Genomic DNA, 20,459 nt, shown 5'->3' on the forward strand with positions numbered 1-20,459 from the left:
ACTTCTCTAAGTGAGGCTAGATTCCACACTCACCGATTCCTACTTTTCATCTCATTTCCAGTTGTGGGAATATATAATCACCTACTGATGTCTCAAACTGGTGCCCAATGCAATACAGACAGGACACATGCCAGTCTTATATTATGCACAAAATAAAACATGAAGCACCTTCCATCTGAAGACTGCAATTTCTGGGGGCAGGGGGCCCTTGCTGAGAATGGAAGTCAGGGACAGCTAGAGTGGAATGGAGTCTCAGTAATGACACCGTTAGAGGTCTTCCTTCCAGGCTCTGCTCCAACAAAGACATCAAATAAGGTAGCGAGGACCGAACCAAAACAGAAAAATCTTCTCTGGGAGAGACCTTTCCACTGCAATCAAGGAGAGACCTCTAAGCACACGCACTGTAGCTTGGTACTAAGCAAGTGATTTCCAGCAGCTTGAGAGCAAGCCGTTTGCGGGTCTCAAAAGAAACCTTCAACAAGCCAAGTTAGATACTCCCAAATTAGATCTTAAAGTATGATTAGCAGGTAAAACTGACCTGAGATGTATTTTAGATGTGGAAACTCTGTGATGAGTACAGGAAAGGCTGTCACAGAGCTAAACCCTCAAAGAACTAGGAGAGTATATGAAGCTGGGAGTTCGTTTTGCTCAGCCCTCGTGAATGTGTGTGGGAAGGGCCACGGGGGACAGGTTTATACATACAGTCGACGATGTCTGTTGGACGTTCTTTACTTTTGGTACCATGAGGCTCTTTTTTTCATTTTAAATTGCTTTATTTCCACAATTCCAGCACCATAAGATGTTAAAGCGGGCAGGGGCACTGAGGGACCCAGAAAGTTTCCCCAGATGAGGACCTGCATTGCTGGTACACACGGCGCTATCCCACGGCACCTCTGCGTCTGCAGTGATGGGAATGTTCTGAATCTGTGCTGTCCAAAGAGGAGCCACCGGCCACCCATGGTATCTGAGCATCTGAGAAGAGGAACTGAATTTCACGTTTTATTTAAGTCTCAGTAACTTAAGTGTGAATAGGCATGTGGGGCTCATGGGGCTCTACTGGGCTGTGAGAGCCTAGGATGTAATGTGCACAGGTGTAAGTGAGGGGCAAGGGAGCAATGTAAACTACTATGTGAGTCAAAAGCCCACCGTTCCAGCCCCAGCCCAGTGGCCCAGTTGGCTGGGGTGCCATCCCGTACACCAAAGGGCTGCAGGTTCAATTCCTGGTGAGGGCACATACCTTAGGTTGTGGGTTCAACCCCCAGTAGGGGCACGTGCAGGAGGCAACTGATCAGTGTTTCTCTCATGTCGATGTTTCTCTCTCTCTCTCAAATCAATAAACATATCCTCCGGTAAGGATTTAATAAAAAGACAACTATTCTAGAGCAAACAATTCTATTCCTGAAGGAAAGAAATCAGACAGTTGTTTCTGGGGTGCATGGTGCTGCTGTTCTTGACCTTAAAAGCACAGTGTGCTGCTGGCTGCTGTGTTCTCACGGTACCAGTAAGGACCACTGGCCAGTGCCATGTCGAGAGACGCTTATCTTGGTGTCTGGCCATGGCATGCTGATTCATCCTGTCCACTCTAGGGTTTTTTGCCCTGCTAGATGAGAAGGGTTTTTTGGTTGTTTTTGTTTTGTTTAAAGTAGAGCTGGGGCTCTATTTCCACTTATGTGAGGATTCAGAGACTCATCTTGCCCAAATTCAGCTTGTCGGCAACTCTTCTACGCAGGCACCTAAGAAGTTTGCTGTTCATATTTCTAATAGCAAAGAAAAAGTGAGGGAGGAATGTAACAACTCCCTCAATTCCCCTTCTATCAAGAGATGCATCACTGTTATGTCAGAAAAACTAAATGGAAAAATGGAGGGCAGTGCACACAAAATTGACAAACAGGAGGGTGCCACGTTCCCAGAGTGCCCCATGGGACACTAATCTTCCAAGATGTTCTACAGATAGAAAGGGCATTCCTCCGCCTCCCTCTCCCACCCTCCTTAGAGAGTCCCGAAGTACTTCAGAATGCTAAAGGCTCTGACAAGTCCTGCAGGTAAGAAACCTGTCTAAGTGCACAGCAAGGAAACTTTAAGAGACTTAATGTTACAGGTGTGGTTTTCATTAATTATGAGCAAATGGGTATGTTATATAGGAAGAGAGATTTCTTTTCTTATTAATTATTCATCAGGGGATACAAGCACACCCAAGCTACATCTGCTGAACTTGACAACTTTAAACAACCTCTTTGTCCCCAAGGCTACTTGCTGAACAACAAAGAGAACAGCAGAAGGGAGTCTAGGTTGGTATTTTAGATAACTTCTAAAAAAATGGACTTTAAAAATAGAAGTAAGCAGCAACCTTATAAGGATGCATCACGGTACTAGCCTTCTCTCAATGCACACTGGTGAGAGAAGGAGATCAAAGTGTACCATCTATTGCCTTTAAATTCTCCCAGTCTTATCCCGTACCACATACACAAGCCTTTCACTGTCATGCTTGACTCTCCCCTAAGAGCACCCTGTGCACCCCTCACCCTGTTCTTCACCTTGTGACCCTCCTACTGAAGCCCCCCCCCACACCCCGGAAGCAGGCCTAACCACAGCAGCCCTCACTTACCCCTCTATCTTAGGAACCCCTATGCTACTCCATCAATGCAGACTTAGCATCCACAGCACCTTTTATGGTTTGCCGTTTCTATGTTCATTCTTGCCTCCCGACAAACTAGCAGTGTTTTTAAATTTCAAATACTGTGCTGGACGTAGCTCAATGCTGGGCCCAGAGGAGGGGCTCCACTCCTTTTCCATGATTCTGTCTGGTCACAGAGCCCACAGTTACAAGACTGCATTTAAGATCAACCTACTTTTGTACATCTTATCAATCTGCATGAAGCTTTCTGTTTGCTTCTCAAAGCTGAGTGCATCTGCAAGGGCACACAAAAGGCCTTTATACCAGATACAGAGTTTTATACGCTTCTGTTATCCATCTGCACCATCAAAGAAGAGAGTCCTTCAAAGCATGCCCCTTCAATACCCTCGCACACCCGGGGCAGTGAAAGCAGGCTCGGGCCCAGCATGTTAATAAGATTAATTGCAGTTGTGATACACATTAAAAGAGTTTCATCTGGGCCTTCCATGACCTCACTTTTCAAACCCCCTGGTTACCAGTCCGCCATACCCTATATGGTTGTACTTTAAAAACTGGGTCGCGTGCCAATAGTCAAACAGCCACTCATTTGTTTGGAGCCAGAAAACAAACTTGGAGGTGGACCAGTCTCCCCAGAGTGCCCCAGCCTGAGGTCCCAACCTCAAGGCATACCAGATTACACCCAGACTTAGAAATCCCAGTTTGACATGTTTTCAAAGGGAGTCAATTAAGATGCTATTCATCTCTGAAAGGTAATACATTTCACAACTGGTTTAACTTTCTTCCAATTCTAGGTGAGCTAGGTAACAAAGAAAGCTTATTACAAGCCTCAGAGCCAAGCACATCCCAATCCAGCCAATCAGCGTTGATAGTTAGAAAAAGAATGCAGCCGAAGGTGAGTCAGCACTCTTGCCTCAGCCCACCTCTCGAGATCTCAGACGCAATAGATTTCTTAGGTTTTCAGAGTCAGGCAAGTCCTCAAGGACTCAGTTTCCCTGACTATTAAGAAAGCACTAGAGCCCTGGGTAGCTCAGATGGTAAGAGCATCGTCCCGATAAGGCAAGGTTGTGGGTTCGATCCCCAGTCAGGGCATACACAAGAATCACCAATGAATGCACAAGTAAGTGGAAAAACAAATTCTTTCTCTCTCTCTCAATCTCTCAAATCAATCAATCATTCAATCAATAAAAGACAGCACTGGACTTTAGGCAGTGAGTTTTCTAATGCTCTATACCATCTACAACACTACCCTAATCAAGTATCTACAAAGTAAGGCCACTGGGTATTATGAAAATTAACTGAGAAAGTAAGTATAGAGATTGGGGAGAAGACAGGAGGGGAAGTGAGACTGACACTACATCCCACTGCTCAGGGCTCCGCAGGTCATCAGGCAGCCACCCATTTCTTTGGGCTAACAGCAATTACAACTGTGGCTCTGGAGCCACAGTCCACTAATTCAGATCAGCCCAGGGATATGAGAGGTTCCTACAAAGGTCAGAGCCTGAAGGTCAGGCCCACCATATCCTTTATGGAACCTCTGAACCTTGGCGATAAGGGGCATTCTGAAAGGAAATGAGCAGGCTCATTTGGAGGCAAGCCAGACAGGAAGCGCGAAGGAATGCTGCAGCAGCCAAGGAGGAGGCAGGTGGGGCCCATCTGGGCAACTCAGCAGGCTCCGGGCTGCTCCAGCTCCACCACCAGCAGGAATCTGAAAGTGGGAGCAGAGGTTTGCAAACCAACAGACGAGCCACCTTGCCAGCTAAAACCTAATTTGAGCAGAGGACAGGGTCTAAAGAAAATTAGATATGTCTGTAGACCAGCATTCCAATAAAAATGTTCAGAAGCAAGCTTCTGCGATTATTCGAAGTCTTCTTCCTTGACAATAGTATGGAGTCTAAGTTGCCACCACATAATTAGAGACTGAACAGTAACTTAGGTTCAATGTTTTCAGGCAACACAGAGTTAAAAAGTGTAGATGACAACAACTTACTTGTTCAGGATGACAGTGTCGAGAGAGACAGTCACATTCCCTCCTTGAAGGCCTGGATATGTAAATCCTTAATTCATACCCATCGCAGCCTTACCAACACACTAGTCCAAACACATGCGTGCAGCTCTCTCTCACACCATCTGAGGTGCAGGGATGGCACCATATGAGAGAGAGAGCGTTTTGTTTCTTGTTTTCTTTTTTCTCTTTTAAATAGACCAATTTGAAAGTCTGAAAGGGGCCACAAGAAGTTAAACTGTTTTATATCACTCTTGTTCCCATAATTCAATCCGCCCCCTCTTTCTGAATTCTCCTCCTCTCTGGCCCCACGCTCCTCAAGATGGCTCTTTAGATTAAGTCTATTTACAGCCTTTAAAAGGCATAGCTGAGCCCAGCCAGGCATGGCATCGACCCAGGATCCAGGAGATTGCAGTTCGATTCCCCATCAGGGCACATGCCCGGGTTGCGGGCTCGATCCCCAGTGGGGGGCATGCCAGAGGCAGCCGATCAGTGACGACTCTCTCATCACTGATGTTTCTCTCTCTCTCTCTCTCTCTCTCTTCCCCCCCCCCTGAAATCAATAAAGATATATTTAAAAAAATAAAAGGCACAGCTGAACTACCATCTTCTGCCACAGGCAATACATGATGAAGAACAAAGAAAGACACCGTCTCCTACCCTCCGAGACACATGCAGAAAACGGGAACGTGAAGGACGGTTACACAGCCAGGTCCACCTTAGTGACCATTTCTTTCACGAGTGCAGCCCAGGGTGTGGGGATTATCTGAGGAATCCCCTTCCTCCTTCCTCCCAAGAGCATGACAGTACCTCTGGAATAATTAAAAGACTATGTGAGAGCAATTCAAATAAAAATCGGGTGGATCAGTACCTTGAAGAGCTGCACATAAGCAATTTCTAAAGACACTCTTTTCTACAGAAATCCTCTCCTGCCCTCCAGCTTAGTTGTAGACGGGGTGAGAAACACAAAAGTCACCGGGAGAATGTCAGGGGCACAGGGTTGCTCAGTCAGAGGCTTGGGGTGAGTCCTGTGACACACAAAGGAAGACCAGAAGGGGAGAGACCAGGGAGGCAGACCCCCTGCAGGCAGGATGCCCAAGGGCATGGTACCCTTGGCCCACTTCTCCCACCTCCCTGAACCCAGACAGGGGCTCACTCCCCACCCAGACCTTTGAGGCTCAGAGAGTGCCCGAAACAAACACTTGAACTTTATACTTAGAAAGTGAAAAACTTATCTTTTCAATACACCTCCCCCATTCGGCTTCCCTTTCCTTTCTGGTCCCTCTTCCAAAACCAGGACTGGCAGAACTAGCCAGCCCAATACCCTGAGAGGGACTGAGGAGAGGTGGAGGTGACAGCCGTTAGCCTAAGTGAATCTGATGGTGGCCAAGTTCTAGACACCCTGCCACACCCTCCACAGCCCGACTCAGAGTCCTTACACTAACCCTGAAATTAGGTGTTACTATTATCTCTATTTTGAAAATAGGAAAGTAGGGGCTTAGGAGTACTGATGTGCCCAAGGACCACAGTTAGTGCAGAGGCGGAGTAAGGTCCGTCTGTCAGTCTGATTCAAAGCCAGTGAAGCCAAGAAAGGAGGAGGAAAGGACCTTAGATAAGAAGAGTGAAAGCTGCTCAGACCCTCGGGTTTGCTCATGGCTGGCTTCTGGAGGCTTAGTTGTTTTGATACACAGTATTTGACCTGAATTTTGGAGGGTGAAGTACTAATACAACTGGCAATTTACTAGAGAATTACTAATAGCACCAGGACCACAGAGAATTACAGTATGCCCAGCATTAAGGACACAGATAAGTAAATACCTTCAGATCTGAAAAGGGACCTATATAGGAGCTGTTTACACGAAGCCTACAGAAGAGGTTTAATTAAGGGGGAAAAAATCCAAGGAGAAACAATATATCAAGTATGACAAACTATGTGCCTAAAAACTAGAAGGAAATATTCCCAAATGTTAGCAGTGTTTATGCCTGATTGGTGAGGTCTGAGATGGTGTTTTCCTTTTTCTGTACCAAACTTCTCCAAAGTCTGCATGACTGTTAATCAGGGGGAAAAAAGTAAAATCTAGGGAGGGGAGGGAAAAAACTTTCATGTATAAAAAGATAAAATTAAAAAACAGCCTTAGAAACAAAAGTAAACACAAAGCAATTCAGCCCTTTGCCAGAATCGCTGAATACCCTTTGATGTGCCGCTCGCACCTCCTGGGGGGAGCCACCGCAACTCCATAAACGCCAACGTTGAGAACAGACGCACCAAGGTGGCAAAGCTATACCTTCTCTTCCCTACTGACAGCCAATGGCACTTACTGAGATCAACGTATGGAAGTCGCTAGAGAGCAAACCAGCGGTCGCCTAGGTAAAAATAGGCCCTTGTGATCTGGAAAAAAAGTCTTTTTTTAAAATTATATTTATTGGGGTGACAATGGTTAGTATGAAGTCTTTTTTTCTTTTTTTAAATCATACTGCTATTGCCAACAACTGCCAAAAGGAAAGGAAAGTTTTTAACATCACCATGTCAATTCACCAATTTATAGGTAACAGCTACCCTACAGTTGCCCTAGAAATTGACCTGCCAGTAATATTTTGAGGGGTAATTTACACAGTTCACATTTTCTTTGTTGTATAGGAGTGTTTGTGTTGCTTGTTTAACCTGAGGGCTCGCACACCCTCCAGCTCTGTTTTCCTCCTGGCCTGCACAGGAAGTCCAAGGCCCGGAGGAAGTGCCCTCCCGCCCCACCTTTCCTCAGTGCTGGGGGTCACCGACCAGGCCAACACCACCCCCCACAGCCCATCCAGGTCGGCCCAGCCTGTGAGGTTGGCAGGCAAGGTTACAAGGAGAGGGGCAGCTCAGCTGGGAAGTGTGGACTGGAAACCTGCTAAAAGGAAAATCTGATCTGCTGTGAAAGAAAAAAAGAGAAAATTTAATTTCATGAACGTGTTAACATTAGGGGTCTGAAGCAAACATGTGGATCAACACTGTTCACAGTTGAACTTCACTGAAACTAAAGATCTGGACAGGAAGCAAGCAGCAGATGCTGACAGAGGCCGATCAACACACAGGATTCCTTCCACACAGGATGTGCGCCTGCTGGGAGCCGCATCCTTAGCCTCACCTGAAACAGCAGTGTCCCTGAGGGCTCGGGGCACCTTTTATCCAGTACGTCTAAGGAAGCCTGAAGACAGAAGGATTACATCACATTTTACAAGTTCTGGGCCAGCTCCCTCACTCAAAAATGTGAATGTTTAGACCACCAATGCCCCTGCCCAGGACCTTTTTCACAGTTCTCTAACCTGTATAACAAAACAGAACTTTTAAAACAGCCACTTAAAGAAAGTCCTAGAAAAGAAGTGAGAATATTTCAAATTAAAAGGTATTTGTTCCCCAAGGTTACATAGGCCACACTGTTCAACTCCTGATTATAAAATCAATTCCAGGTGTAACTCAAGTTTTTCTAGAGTATGTATGGCATGTATTCTTTCAACTTAGGAATTTACGTCCTCTGGAACAATTTTTTTTCCTCCCAAAAGGTTAAAATTAAAATAGTAAACTTCCAAGTCACACTCTGCTGAGAACCAACCCCAATCACCTAGTTTTTTGAGGCTCCAAGCCTAGATTAAAAAGAAAGAACAAAGGGACTGGTAAATGCCCCAGGCTGGCTGGGTGATATCTGCATTACTGGTGAGGAAATTGATGCCATGTACTGGCCCCGGTCATTCAACAATGGTTAGATCTAATGTAACCCGGCCAAGAGCTCTTGAGATACAAATTTTAACCCCATTATACAGATACATAAACCAAGGCTAACAGCACAGAAGTAGAATATGTACATGAGGCCTGGCCAACTCCAAAACTATGCCCTTTCTAGCCATACCGAATGGCCTCCAGAGCCCAGGAGAAAAATCTGTTGCCAACTAGCTGCGTGACCTCGGGGAGTATAACAACAGGTGTCATTTTTATTTTAAAAACCTCCCAATAGGGAAGGAAGTCTTCCTCTCTCCACCTATCAGTCTCCCTACGCTACAAGGATATGATCATCAGCAAGTCTGGAAGGAGAAAGGAGGCATGCATGCACAGCCAGCCCCTCCCTCTGTCCTGGCTTGGGAGCCACCATTCTGCCCTGACCCTGCTGCGGGGGCCATCCCTGGGACAGCACTAGAGGTTAACCTCAGCAAGGCCACATTCTCTCAATCTGCTTTATCTGTTATTAGCAATACAGGTAAATTCTGGTCTCCATTTCCTTACTCCTGTCTTCTCAACTCACTCAAACTCAGGCAGGGAAACAATGAAACCTGGTGTTCCTTGAATACCTGAGCACCTGTAAAACGGAAACATTTCTCAAACAGAAATTCTCTGTCCCAAAGAGAAGCTACTGTTAGCGCAGGCAGCTAGATACTAATAGAGGAAGGGAGCAAAGTGGGTCGGACACTGCTGAGCCTGCCTCACTAGCAAGTTGTCACCCATAGGCTCCCCCGGGGACCACTGCACTGGGACTTCATCCCCAAAGCAGGTAGGAATGATCATCACTGGTCATTACCAGGGGAGAAATAAAAACAGCAGGAGAAATTCCTCTGTAGGAATTCCCAGTAGGAGTCAAGATGGCACGGGGGGAGGTCTTCTATAAGGCATGCGCTGTAAGAGCTAAGAGGGCAACTGTAAGGGGCAGGAGACAGCCTGGGGAAAGGATTGAACTAAATGAGGGACATGAGGTCCCAGAAGATCTATAAAACGGATTGGTTTGGGGGAGTATCCAGTGCAAGCTACGAAGGATTGGGAAGTTGATTAGTTAGTTTGAAAAAGCCCCTAGGTCCTTTCCAAACCCAGGATAATATAACCCAAACTTTAAAAAGAGGCCCCCCCTCCTCTCTCTCTCTCTGTCTCTCTCTCTCTGTCTTGCTCGGCAACATGTGCTCACCCCACTCATTCAAGTGTTCTCTCTCCATAGCAGCCAGGCAGCCCTAGCAGCCCCCTGGGGCCTGGGCTCCAGCCTGGGTACAGCAGCACAGTCTGCCAGAGCCCAGTGGAGAACAGAGACTAAGCTTTGAACAAGACTGGACCGATGGCACAGAATTTCTGGATCTTGGTACTTCTTCTGGGCTTAATGAAGACAAGGCTGGCCTTCTTTCACAAGGGGACTGGGATGGAGATGAGCCATCAGGAACCTGGGCGCAGCCTTCCATTTCAACCAAAATAAACCTTACCACTAAACCTAATCCTCCCATACATGGGTCCCTGGAAAGCTTTCCTTGCAACTCCATGAAAGGGCCTCATTTCCACCAGCAAAATTATGACTCCCTTCTCTTAAGGAACTTGTAATAGAAAGAACACACACAAACACACACACACACACTGAACTTAAAAAACGTTTTCAGACGTTAACAAATGGAAACTGTTAACAAGTACACCTACTTTCACAAAAATAAATTTTCCCCAACTGAGGCAGGTACACATTTTTTGAAAGCATAGATGTTTTAAAAACAAAAACGCGCCTTAGAAATGTCCAATGCTGTCTAGGGCTCAAGCAGAGGACAGGCTGGTAGTGGCTGCCCTCCCCACCCTGGGCAGACATTCTCATCTGGCTTCTAGGCCAAGGGCTCTGCCACCACACCTTGTCAATACTTCCCAGCCACTCCCATCTCAACCAGTTTCTCTCCCACTTTCTTTTCTGTTCCCAATTTCTCAATTTTCACGTGAAAAGATAAGTCCTCTTTGTGTACATCACTAACAAATATATTTTTCTTTCTTTCTGCCTAGTAAATGCGCCAATTTCAGCATTCAACAAATATTTATTAAGCATTTACATATTTAGCAAATAGTTGTGTGAGGCCCTAGGGTAGAACAATGAACGGGGCACAGGTTCTGCTCTCCAGGGCAGCAGTGGGACACGAAAAGTGGTACCAACAAAGGACAAAGTGACAGGTGGCACACAGGGAGCACAGGAGGAAAACTCGGAAAGACGCCTGGAAGGAGGTGAGATAGAAGATGGAACCTACCTCAGATATTTGTAAATTCTTCTGAAAAGGAAAAAGTCATTCCCAGTTTGCTTCCCCATCAAACACGCTACCCAGAGCTCATGAAAACGTTACCGGAAAGGGGACCTGGCCCCGAGAGGGTCTGCCTAGGGCTGGCCGGTAGTGTGTGGGTTCAGGACTTCATGCAGGAAAGATTTAACATGAGTACAGGTGATTTTAAGAGGACGTTTATTAAAGCTGGGACAATAAAACAAGGATAGAAGCAGCAGCAGGAAAAAGACTAAGAGGGGAAATGAGCCTAGGCTGGTCTGCTTTGGCTCACAAAGAAGTCAGAGAAAAGGGGACCTTAAGGGCAGGTTCTGGAGGTTAGCCTGGGACGAGCTGCCACTGACCACCGCTCCCTGGTTGCAAATCTCGTGGGGTCCCTTAGAGTTTAGAAGATTATGCCTGTAGGGGAAGGAGAGGGGGAAGGAAAAGGTGTGGGTATGCTCCTGGGAGAGAGCATGTGCTGCGACCTTCACGTTGAGGATTTTTTTTTTCCTCCCATTAGAACATTTCTTTTACATTATTTAGTTTTTTTAATTTATTGTTGAAAGTATTACAGATGTCCCCCTTTCCCCCCCATTGATCCCCTCCACCCCACATTCACCAACTCCCTCCCCTCCCCTGGCCTTTACACACTATTACTGTCTGTGTCCATGGATTATGCATACATGCACAGAAGTTCTTTGAATCTTTCCCCACCTATTCCCCCAGCCCCACCTTCCCTCTGAGATTCATCAGTCTGTTCCATGCTTCTGTCTCTGGATCTATTTTGTTCATCACTTTATTTTCCCCATTAGATTCCACATATGAGTGAGATCACATAAAACTGAATCAGGAAGAATTCAGAAAACTGAACAGGCCAACAACATAAAATCAAAGCAGTAATCAAAAAACTCCCAGCAAGCAAAAGCCCTGGTCCAGACGACTTGTCAGGGGAGCTTTACCAAGCATTCCACTTCTTATTACAGCAATCCCTTTAACATTTCCTACAGTGCTGGTTTGGTGGTGATAAGCTCCTTTAGCCTTTTTTCTTTTTGCCTAGAAAGCTCTTTATATTTCACCACCTATTCTGAATGATAGCCTTGCTGGATAGAGTAGTCTTGGTTTCAGACCCTTGCTTTTCATTTCCTTGAATACTTGATGCCACTCCCTCCGACTGTAGAGTTTCTGATGAGAAATCAGCTGATAGCCTTATGGGAGCTCCTTTGTAGGTAACAAATTGCTTTTCTCTTGCTGCCTTTAAGATTCACTCTTTGTCTTTAATTTTTGACATTTTAATTATGATGTGTCTGGGTGTAGGCCCTCTTTGGATTCTTCTTGCTTGGCACTCTGTGTGCCTCCTGAACTTGTGTGACTTTTTCCTTCACCAGGTTAGGGAAGTTTTTTGCCATTATTTCTTCAAATAGGTTCTCTATAGCTTGATCACCTTCTTCACCTTCTGGTACTCCTATGATGGAATATTGTTATGTTATGTTAATATTCATGTTGTCCCACAGCTCCCTTAAACTGTCCTGTGTTTTGTTTTTTCTTTTTGGTTCTCTCATTGATTTTTTTCTACCCTGTGTTCTGATTCGCTGATCCAATCCTCAGCTTCCTCTAACCTGCTGTTTATCACTTTCAATGTATTCTTTATTTCTTGTATGTCATTCTTCATTTCTGACTGGTCATTTTTCATAGTTCCTATATCTTTTCTCATGCTGCTGAGCATCCTTACAGTCAGTATTCTGAACTCTATATCTGATAGATTGCTTACCTCCATTTCATGTAGTTCTCCATCTGGAGAATTCTCTTGTACTTTCATCTGGGGCTTGTTTTTCTCTCTCCCCATTTTGGCTGCCTGTTTGGACCTGTTTCTATGTATTAGGTAGATATGCTAGGACTCCCAGTCTTTCTGGAGGGTCTCTAGTGCAGGACAATGTCAGAGGCTGTTTGTGACTGGCCTTGGGTACCTTTTGGAGCTATCAGTGATTCACAGCTGTGGATCCCTCTGCTGAGGCTGGGTACATTTAGAAAAGGCCATGATGTGCACCAAGGTCTGCTTTTCCAAGCCCTGGGTCCAGAAGCAGATCAGGCAAAGACTCAAAGAGCCCAGAGGTCTGCCTCTGCCTGCAGGCCAATTGTTATTCTTAGACTCTTAATAAGCCTCAGACTGTAGACCACAACAAGGAGTAAGCTCCATAGGGTGGGGCAAGGTTTTCCAACAGGTGGGGCAATTGCTTCCCCCCCAGGCAAAAGCTGCCTGGATGGCAAAGGTCTGCCTGAAAATAATGTCCTCTGCCATATGGAGGAATGACTCAGCACAGGAATCCAGATGGCCACCCTCCAAGCTCTATCCCCAGAGCCAGCACCCCTAGATTTTCCTCACACATTTCTAGTCCACTCTGCCCTCCCTCCTCCAGAGCCCAAGGTGAGTGGATGCCGATGAAATTGTGTGCATTGGTCCTTTAAGAGGGTGCCTGCATTGCCAGTTGTCTCTCCCTGGCAGGCAGAAACTCCGCTGCCTTTCACAGACAGACGTTATGTGGCCACTTTTCTCAGTTCTGGTGCTCTGATTGGGGGAGCCTAGCTTGGGGTTTAGACCCCAGAGTTCTCAATGGGAACACCCCGCAGCTCAGATATCCCTCCAGGCCTTCAACTGCTGCCTGTGGGATCCCAGCAAGCCCTCTTGCGCCTCCGCACTCCCTACCAGTCTCTATGCTGTCTCCACTTTACGTCCTTGGTTATAAGGGTCCTCTCCAGCTAGTCTTCAGCAGATTATTCAGGATGTTTTTTCTATATTTTAGTTGTAATTCCAGTTTGGTCCTGGGAGAGTGTCAGTGTAGCTTCCACTTAATCCGCCACCATCTTGGAATCTCCCATGTTGAGGATTTTCAAACTCTGGTAGTTCAGAGGGTGTTGAGAGAATGATCTCAATAGAATATTCATCAGTTTTATGCTAATATGCCAAAATGAGATTCATTCCCTTAACTTCCTCTGTCCTTGGGTGTGGTTGGCAAATGACATTAATTGGGTTTCTGCTATATATCTCCCTGAATAGGGTGATTTAAATGATTTACCCTCTGGTTGGGGAGAATTGCAAAGCATTTACTCTTAAGTTTCTTTGGTTAGAGAAAACAGGATTTTGTGATTTACTAGATGGCTGTAAACTGCTTGGCCTTTTAACGATCTGTCCCAGTTTCCCTATTTTGCTTGTCCTGGCTTACTAGCCTGTCTCAAAACCAGAGAGAAGTAGCTAGAGCATCTAATGGAAGGCTTTAGAAAACCAGAGTACACAGCTCAAATCAGCTAATTTTAGACAAAGAAAATACTGTAGCATGCTACTTAAGGGTATTTTTAGTCTGTTTCAGTTAACCACTCAGGACTTCTCAGTAGAAAGAAAAAAAGAAAGAAAACTATTTCAAATTTATTACAAGGAAAAATGGTTTTCCTACTTTGCGACTTTTTTTTTCCATTCTAAAACAAAAAATAAACAATCAAGAGTCTGTAACTAATTCCATTCTATGCCTAAAACACCATAAGTATTTGCTTTGTACTTGGGGAAGAAAGTTGCCTACAGCTGTTATTCCTCACAGCATATCTTGAGAAAACATTGAACAATGTAAAACACATAAGAGCAATAGGCAATAAGTTAACACAAAACCTAGGTTCCCTTCCCTTCCCAATAACACCCAAGAATTACTCCAAAATTTCCTAGCCCAAAGGCAACCTCAAGCATAACCCAGCCTCTTACAAACTCCCTGAGTAGCCCAGCCTGAGACCATTCCAAAGTGTGGGATGGGAGGTGCCAAAAAGCTCAGCTTTCACTATACACAATGGCACCTACTTATTTTCTGCAAAAAATACCTTAGTCTTGGAGATCTTGGTTACACCACCTAATGAATGCGCTGCCACTGTTTTCAGATCTGTTACTAACTCAGCCTCATTTTCCTGAAAACACCTCCAAGGAATCAGATCCCCCTCATCCTTGGTTTCCTGCCAGTCAGCAAGTCCATAAGGAAAGCAAACATCCCACTTTCAAATGCTCACTGCAATTACGCTAGTTGTGCTGTTCACATTTTTCCTATTCATTCAACAGAGATTAATGAGTGCCTGGTACTGTGCAAGGTTCTTTGGGAAGATTCGTATACAGACCCTGCCCTTAGAAGCTCAATGTGTAACAGACTGAAGTGCCTGGTCCCTCAGATTCCACCTATTTCAAGCCAGCTTAGTTCCCACAGCCTTCAGGCTAATAGCTCCTGCTTTAGACATAATAATCATTAGAGGAATTATGCTTTGGGCTTGAGATTTTACAAAAACAGCTCTTCCCATTTTCCCTTCTATTGACATAAAAGAAGCCTGAACTCCATACTTTCTTAAGATGGATTTGAGAATTAGGGCTCTTATTGTCTGGGAAGGTGCCTTTTTAATCAGTAAACCTTCACTTACTTCAAACTCAGACATTTTGAGTTTTGGCCTTTCAAAGTATTGGCACAGAGACTTTGAATGGATAACAAGAATAGAAGAAAGGACAGAGATAACAGTGCTGTCTGGTTTCTTCCGAATGGCCTTCCCATTCAGCAAATAGTGTCACTGTGTGTCGGGCACTAGTGTTATAGCATAGTAAAAAGCTAGGAAAATTCCAGGACAAGCAGAATACGGAAATTGAGACAGATAGTTAAACAGTTTGCAGCCACCTAGTAAATCCCATCTTCCCTAAACCAAGGACACTTAAATGGTTTGCATTTCTCCTCCCCAACTCCAGGGTAAACAGCTTACTTAAATCACCCTATTCATGGAGAAAGATAACAGAAATCCAATTAGTCAACCACACCCAAGGAAAAATGAAGTTAAGAGAAGAAACCTCATTTTGGCACATCAGCATAAAGCTGATGAATATTCTATTGCTCCACCCCACAGACCTCCCCTTTAAAACCTCTGAAAATGAAGGTTCCCAGAGAGCTCTTCTCTCACTCCCCCCGGGGAGCACACCAGCACCATTTCCTTCTCCCCTCCGAGGGGTCCCTACAAGACTTGCAACCAGGAGAGCAATAGGCAGCAACAGTTCACCCCAGGTTTACCTCCTGCACCTGTCTTCAAGGCCCCCTTCTCAGTGAGCCAAAGCAGCTCTATATTCACTCTATATTCACTAAAATGTCAACATTCAAAGAGAGGAAACAAGCACAAGTATGGGGGAGGGGAATAATGTTCCATTCTAGAACTTAATTTTTCATTTCCAGTTAACTGGAGTATTGGATATATCAAATATTCTAAATTGCTAAGTGTAAGGATGGCCAAATGTTGATTCACCACAAGTTCCCCGCTGCCTGGGGAGCCTCCACATCCGGAATCTCAAAGAAAAGGTGAATGCAATACAAATCACCAACGTCTCACAGCCCGTCAAGGGCATTGATGACCAAACTATCTGTTGTGGTTTTCTGGAGTATTTCCTGCACTGCAAAACAGAGATTATTGGCTGGACTCTCATTCCCATGGAAACTAAGAATAATCAATCAGCAGTACGCCAGTTATTTCCCAGGTGAACAGATCGACTTTGAAGAAGGCACTACCGCAAACAATGTGAGCAATGCATTGCTCTACAACATGACTAGGTGATATGAATTTTTCAGCTCCATTACAATCTTATAGGGCCCCCTTCATATATGTGGTCCTTCACTGACGAACACTGAAGAAAATGTCATTACGTAGTGCATGACTGTACACCAGCGCTTTAGGATCCATTGAATCAGCCTTCAAAGGGCCCATTACTGTATTCATGAAACACGGTTGTATGTTGTAGTAACTGAAGGATGAGAGTGAGAAGATTAATAAACAAAAGCCTCATTTAAATTAGAGTTGGGAGGGCCTGTAGGGGGAGCTTTCATGCTCTACCACTCATTGTCAATTACCCCAAACAGGAAGCGATGTACTTTCCACCTTCAACAGGAAGATGTTTTTCTACTACTCCAGCAGAAAGAAGGAGGATCTTTTCCTCACCTGGAAACCACTCAGCCAATGAAAGACTTAAAACTTGACCAATGAAAAGCTACTACACTTCGAACTTCTACTTTCCTCCAATGGACTCTTTTTTTACAACGGCTCCTCTGAACTCCCCTTTCCTCTATAAAAGAAGGTTCCTCTCCTTTTGTTCTCTGGACTTGGCATGGTTTGCCATTAGACTGCATGTGCCCTAATGCAATTCTGCGTTGTTTCCAAATAAACCCAACTGCTGGAGAAAAATGTGGCTGTCCACTTCTTTAAGGTCAACAGAGACCTGCCTTCTGTCCTGCAAAACATTGAATTGGTTCAAAAAGAAAGCTCTTACTGCTGCTATCTTTTATAAGCAACCTCCCATGACTTTTCAAATCATGTTATCTTGACCAACAAAACATGATCTTTTAACATAACATTTTTCTTTCATTACTTTCTAAATCTCTTCATCTCACTCAAGCTTTGGTTTCTAGTCAGCAAAATGAATATAATAAAAATACCTGCCCTAAGACAGTCCTTGTTCAGAATAGAATTGGGGCCCAGGGCAGGCCACCGCAAAATACCCCACAATGGCATACTGATTATTTTTAATTAAAGTACCTTAAGAATCTGCCAATGCAAGAACGCTTTGACCTCTCTCTGCCCCTTTGAAAGCAAGAGATAAATCTCCCATGTGAAAGATGCCCTCCCTGCACCTGGAAACTAACAAAAGAACATCCTTATCACCACAGTTAGGGAATTAAGGGCCATAAAGCATATATAAACAAAATTTGTGACTCCTTCAGTAATTTAATACCCAAGCCCAAACTTTGCTTAGATTCCTCACTCATGAACACCCAAACCTGTCAATTCTTCACAAATTTATTGTTTCTTTGTGTAATAGATATAAAAAGCCACCTGCTATCTGCTTTTGGGCACTCAGCGGGCATCATTTTATTATCTCCCATGCATATGTATTAAATTGGTTTTCCTCCTATTAATCTGTCTTATGTCAATTTTATTATTAATCCAGCCACAAGAACTCAGAGGGGGAAAGGGGGAATTCTCGCCAACAGTAACCAAGATAACACACATAAAGCACTTTACAATGTCTGCCTGGCTACCATCATCATTACTACTGTTATTAGGTGTCACCAGCAAAGCTGGACCTTGGTTCTTGAGTTGGGCAAAGAAAGAATTCAGAGCCAAGAACACAAATTATAAGGGAAAGTTTATTTAGAAAGTTACAGAGGTAGTAGAAGCGAGCTAGCTGGGCTGGGTAAGCTCAGGAAACAAGTTACAGAAGCAAAAGAAGGGCTTCTGGAGCTTAGGAGAGAGAAAGGCAAAGGTAATATGCTTGGGAGAAAGAAAGGTGGAAAGGAAAGACACAGGAGTGCTCCCAAGAGAGGGAGAGTGGGCACTGGGTCCTTCCTTCATCTTGAGGGTTTTAAAGGCTGAGAGTTGAGGGGAGATCTTAGGAGAGGATCTCAACAGAATTGTTGCTGTGCCAAAATGAGATTTATTCCCCTGACTTCATCTGTCCTTGGGTGTGGTTGGCACAAATGGCACTCATTTGATTTTTTTAATCTATTCTCCCGGAATACGGTGATTTAAGCTACTTACCCTCTGGTTGGGGAGGAAAAGTGTACGTAAACCATTTACTCTTAAGTGTCCTCAGTCAGGGAAAATAGGATTTTGCAATTTACTGCTTGGCCATTTAACTCTGTTTCCCTATTCCACTTGTCCTGGCTTACTAGCCTGTCTCACTACATTACTATTATTATTAAAGTTGGTGTTTAATAACATTAAATTAAAATCTAACACTAAAAATTGTTTATCAATTGGGCAATCTGACTAAGGGCTCTCTAAATCAATTATTAGGAGTGTACAAACTTTCTGACAGAAGCGAAATCAGATTTTAGCATCTACCTTGTGCCAGACACACATATTAATCCATTTAAAATATCACAATCCTGTGAGATAATTATTATTATTTTACATGTGAGAAAACAGATGGAAAGACTAATCTACCCAAGTTTTGTCCAATTGGTTGAGAAAGGCTGACATTCTAACCCTTTCTAACTGTAAGATGCTAACACTTTCGACTATACTTCACTGCTTTTCTGACTTTAGATGATTTAGCTCACAAAATAACATAACCAACAAAGAACCCTATACCTTTTAATTCTGGACCTCTGATTTTTTTAGGGGAGGGAGATAATTCTAATATTTTCACTGGAGACCTACTATTAAAGTGACAGTGACCACTGTTAAACTGAGGTAAACATACTATACAGGGAAGTGAAATAATTACAGTAGCTTTAGTGAAGTTTTTGAAGTATAATTTTTAATACCAGTAATGAAATCCATATTCCTTCAACTAAAAAGCATCACTGGGAAGTAATGAGAAACTGCAGGTGTAAACCATACAGAATAAGTTCAAATTCCTAAATGAATTTCTGTATTTTCCAAAACCCAAATTTAGTCACTAAACAAGCTATGGCTGGAATTTAGGAAAGCACTCCCCCCATTAATCAGTATGTACTACACCTTTACTGGACTTCCTAGCCTCTTCCCTTCACCTATGTACATTTTTAGAAACCTGGCCATGCTTTGTGAATGTTTTCTTCTTTTTGCCAGAGTCACTAGATAAAAACAGAAGATGGTTTTTGTTATCTACATTACCCTGGTTCCTGCGTCAAAACTCATTCCTCCAAAATGGCCCCAGGGGATAATACGGGAAGGAGAGAAGATGAGAGATTTAAAGAAAGAAGTACCAGCCTGGGAAGATTTGGGGAAGGGTGGTCAACATTAAGTCTATGCTCCAAATTTGGTGCTTATGTAATTAATGCTTCTAGCCCGGGCCCTTTTTCCAAGAAAGTGGCCCCTCAGGTTTCAAGTTTCTATTTAAAGCTTTGGGTTTTATAACAGAAGACATGTAATAGCTAAACAGTACTAACATATAATAGCTAAAATTTATTGAATGCTTGACACTATTCTAAACACTCTCCTTGTATAGACAAAGACCACACACACACACACACACACACACACACACACACACACACACCACCCCCCACCCCACCCCCAAGCCTGGAGCCCTCATTCCCAGCCAGAGAAAACCTGGAACTCATGCCCTCCCAGGAACACCATGCCAGGGACCACAATCACCAACAGAAGGTGAGTCTGGCCTGCAGCTGGAGCAGTAAAAGACCCATCACACACAGAAACAACACACGGCTACACAGCAGGTTAAATGATTCAATGTTCTCTCTCCCCAACACATGCACACACGTGGGCACACACCATATACCCTCTTCCATGCTTTACTTTTTTTTCTCCTTCATACTTACCACTATTTACTGTATCATGTATTTTAGGCATTTATGTTGTTTATTACTGTCTTCCCCACAAGAATCTGAGCTCCCAGAGGGTAGGGATTTTTCAGTTTTGGTGTCTAGTACCTAGAGCAAGGCCTGGCACACAGGTGGGGCTCAAAAACACTTCTGAATGAAAGGAACGAGCAGGTGTCTGTGTGCATAGCATCTGTGGAGAGAACTCTTTCTGAGAGCCTGCTCTGCATCAGGTAAATCAGATCGTTTTATCTAAGAAAGGTTACTACCAAGTACACATGAGTCAAACCAGTCGAACTTGTCATGGCTACAAGCTCCCTGAGCAATGGGTCAGAACCTGAACCCGGTGCCTCCACACAAAAAGCATTCTGACCATCAAGCCCCTGACTTAGGCACAAACCCTGAGAACACACATTCACAAGAAAGGGTCTGCCGCAGGATGTTCTGTTAGGCAGAACAACGGAATTTAATGTTTAACAAATTCAAAGCAAAACTC

General features: G+C 44.2%; 1 protein-coding gene across 1 annotated transcript in view; it reads right to left on the minus strand.

Annotated features, from left to right (window-relative positions):
- The window catches only part of RASSF3 (Ras association domain family member 3), a 73,967-nt gene that overhangs the window by 13,964 nt on the left and 39,544 nt on the right, over positions 1–20,459 (minus strand). The window lies entirely within an intron of this gene.

Source organism: Miniopterus natalensis, chromosome 2 (genome assembly GCF_054644295.1).
Source record: "Miniopterus natalensis isolate mMinNat1 chromosome 2, mMinNat1.hap1, whole genome shotgun sequence".
Taxonomy (NCBI): Eukaryota; Metazoa; Chordata; class Mammalia; order Chiroptera; family Miniopteridae; genus Miniopterus; species Miniopterus natalensis.